The sequence below is a fragment of the Arvicola amphibius genome, chromosome 10 (genome assembly GCF_903992535.2).
Source record: "Arvicola amphibius chromosome 10, mArvAmp1.2, whole genome shotgun sequence".
Lineage (NCBI taxonomy): Eukaryota > Metazoa > Chordata > Mammalia > Rodentia > Cricetidae > Arvicola > Arvicola amphibius.
The window spans coordinates 52,717,486-52,721,753 of record NC_052056.1 but is presented as its reverse complement, the minus strand read 5'-3'; positions in this window follow the sequence as shown (position 1 = coordinate 52,721,753).

Sequence of the window (4,268 nt, the reverse complement as noted above, 5' to 3'; positions counted from 1 at the left end):
TCAATATTAAGTGGCCCGAGTTACATATGCTCATGTTTGGATTTTTGATTTTGTTCCATTGGTCTACAAGGCTTTTGTGTGTGTGTGCACTCTTACCATAATATTCATTTTATTACTATAGCCCTGTAATATATCTTGATTGGGATTGTTTTGGATATGCAGGGTCTTTTGTGGTTCCATATGAATTTTAAAACTTTTTTTTCTATTTCTGTGAAAAATGAAACAGAGATGTTGATCGGGATTTTATTGAATTTGTAGGTTGCTTTTGATAGAATGGTTACGTTTGCAATATTTATTATACTAATCTATGAATATGGCATATCTTTTCATATTTAATTATCTATCTATGCATTTATTTATTTATTTATTTGTTTGTTTGTTTGTTATTTTTGAGATAGGGTCTCACCATGTAGCTCTGGCTGTTCTGGAACTCACTATGTAAACCAGACTCTCCTTGAACTCACAGAGATCTGCTAGCCCTTGCCACCAAAGTGGTGGGAATAAGGGCATGTGTCATCACACCCCACTTCTTTCCATTTCCTTGTGAATGGGAGTGGGTCATGACCATTTTTTCTGTAGATTTGTTGTTGATGTATAGGAAAACTATTGATTTGTGTAAGTTGACTTCTGTATTCTGTCTCATTGCTGAATTAGTTTTCTGCTAGAATTTTTGGGGTCCCTATTATATGATATGTCATCTGTGAATAGGGATAGTTTGACTTTTTCTTTTCCTTTTATATCCATTTAACTTTCTTCCCTTACCTTATTTTTCTAGCTAATGCGTCAAATACAATATTAGAAAGAAGTGGGTATAGTGGATATCCCTGTGTCATTCCTGACCTCACTAGGATTGCTTCGGTTTTTCTTCATTTAGAATGATGATAACTATGTGTTTCTCACATATAGCTTTGATTATGCTGAAGTATGTTCCCTCTAGTCCTATTCTCTTTAGGACTTTTATTATGAAGTCATGTTGATGTTGTCAAAGACTTTTTCTACACCTATTGAGATGATCATGTGATTTTTGTCTTTTATGTGGCATTTACTGTTGTGCATATGCTGACCTATTCCTGCATCACCAGGAAAAAAAGCCAACTTTGTCAAGAGAGGATAATCTTTTTGATGTATGTCTTATTTTGATTTTTAAGTAGTTCATTGAACCTTTCTGAATCTGAATTTATTGGGGATATTGACGTGTAGGTTTTATTGTCTTTACCCTGTTTGGTTATTACCATGATAAATGCTTCACAGAAGAATTTTGGAATACTCATGTATTTCTATTTTTATAACTTTGAGGGCTAAGCATCTTCTCTGAAAGTTTGTTAGAATTCTGTTGTGAATCCATCTGCTCTGGATGTGTTTTTCAGTTGGGAAGTTTTTTTAAAATCACTATTTTAATCTCCTCATTTGTTATGGGTCTGTTTTGGTTCTTGATTTAATTCTTTCTTATCTACTGTAGTTTCCCTACAAATTTCTGAGTTTGTTAATTTGGGACTTTTCTTCTTTCATTTAGTTAGGTCAAGGATGTGTTGATCTTGTTTATCTTTTTAAAGATCCAGCTCTTAGATTGACTGATTCTTTGTAATGCTTTCTTTGATTCTATTTAGTTAATTTCTGCTCTGGTTCTTATTATTCCTTGGTTTAGACTAGGATCAGATTTCCTTTTTTGTTTTTCAAGTTTTGTGTTGCAATATTAAGTCACTTATTGTGCTCTTTCTGATGTTTTTTTAAGTAGAAAATTCTTCTGTGAACTATAAATTTCTCCAATGTGTTCCAGAGGAGGATTTTTTAAAATGGTGTTTTAGTTGTCATCTAGTTCCAGAATATTTGATTTATTTCTTGATATCTTCTTTGACCCCCCTGCACCACTCAGAATGAGTTGTTTTAGCACCATGAGTTTGTGTATTTACTAGAGATTTGTTTGTTGTCAATTTTAAGTTCTATTTCCTTGTATTCAGATGGGATGCATGTGTATGAGAATATGGCTTAACGTGGAGTTGCTTCTGTGTGCGCCTGAGAAGAATATGTATTCTTTGGTGTTTAGGTGGAATATTCTGCTAATACCTGTTTCAGTCCATTTCATGTATTACGTCATTTAATACTGATGTCTCACTGCTTATATTTTTGTTGAGAGGACCTGTTTATTGGAGAAACTAGGTTATTGAAATCCCTTACCATTAGTTAGCTGGTGTTAATCTGTACCAAATAACATTCTTTGAATGGGTGCAATGAAAAAAAAATTGACCTGAGAGCATGTGGAGCCTTCAAATTCCAGTGTAGATTTGAACCAAACTCTTGTCACATTTATGAAAAGTTAAACTCATGGTATACACAAACAATAGTACACAATGATTATACTATTAAATAATACAAATTAAAAAGAAATAATATTTAACATATAAAAATTGTAAGGAAGATAAAGGAATAGGCAGAGAGCCGTGTTAGATGTTAGTCCTAGTGAGAGAAATATGGGAAAACATTTAGTTTAGGACATAGTTTCAGCTATTTTAGACCATGCGTGCTTGTCCCTCTATGTCTGGTCTTCAGGTAGCATAGTCCACCATGGTAGAAGAGTTTCTCAGAAGGTAGTTTATGCCTTGGAGCAGCAAGAAGAGAGACAGAGAACAAGAGGCAGCAGGACAGGTTTTGGTTTACCTACCAACAGCATGTTGTTTATAGGCTAATTTTCTTCCTCAAGGCTCTGCCTCATGGAGGAGATACCACCTAGAGATAGTATCATAGGGTAGTGTCCAAGAGTTTAGCACATGGATTTCTACAGAGTCCAGATAACCACAAATGTAATATGTAAACATTAATTTTGTTCATGTTCTCATATATACATGTATGTATGTGCATATGACTTTTAGTAGAATACCTAAAATATAGTAGCAGGTAGCTGCAGCTTTCTTTTTGTGTTCTAGTGGGAGGAGAGCAAGCCTGGCTATGGATGGCAATATTGCAACACTGTATAAGTGTGGGAGAAAGACTGTTCTTATATAGCTTTTTTAAGTTTGATACTTTTACTTTAATTGTGCAATATTATATCTTTAAGTCTTAAATAAACATAGTAGCATATATCCCATGGGATAGTTCATATTTTAATGAAAATTTACTGTCATAGCAAATGGCTGGTGAGATATTAAAAGTAGATTAGATTGATTTATGTCATCAGAGAATGCTTGTTTGTTCCCAGCTTCCCAGACTTGAAATAACCACACAGAAACTCTATTATTTAAATCACTGCTTGGCCAATCACTTAAGCGCATTGCCTGCTAGCTCTTATATCTTTGGTTAACCCATTTCTATTAATCTGTGTACCGCTACATGGCTGTGGCTGACTGCCAAGGGTCTGGTGCATCTGTCTTCACAGCAGCTACATGGCTTCTCACTAACTCTGCCTTCTTTCTCCCAGCATTGAGTTTAATTTTCCCATCAGCTCTACTCTGCCCTATCATGGGACAAAGCAGCTTCTTTATTCATTAACCAATAAAAGCAACACATAGACAGAAGGACTTTTTGCATCAGATTTTCCCATTGCCCATATGCTAATCCACAATGAATTTATAAAATTGACATCTTATAAATTATACACTGTCATTTGGGTTGGTCAAATATAAAGTTCTGTATAGTCTTTTAAGGAAAATGTTCCTAAAGTTTTAAAATACATTATTTAGAGATCCTTAATTTTGCTATGATACCATAATTTGTAAGCAGCTTCTATTTATTTTCTACTTTTTAAATTATTGGGCAATTAGATAGCTATATCTTTTTCCTATGCTGCCCAAAGAGCTTCCCAGTCCAACCCCCAGGAAATATCATCCATTGACCAAACTGGCAAAATAACATATAAAACATAATTTTTATTAATTTGAGAAATGCAATATTTATGGTATTCCTAAAACATTTGATGACCTTCACATAACTTTCAGGAGACAAAAAGCACATTCAGTGACTTATCTTTTAATTTCTGGAAGAAAAACATAACTTTGTAAAGCCTTCTCTATAGTCGGGTAGATCATTGTATTACAATATTCTAAGTAATTCCCAGGAAAGTCTTGATGATACATTGAAGATGTAGACTCTTCACAAAGTGTAAATAAGTATTCATTTTCTGGAATTATGTCCTTAAGGATATATTTCTCTTCTACTATTTAGTTTTCTTACTTTTGAGTCTACAAAAAGGCAATGGATTTTAACTAAGAAACTTTCATCTCATTTTAGAAGGTACATTAAAGGCAGCAAGAAAAATGTTTCATTTGAAACTTAAA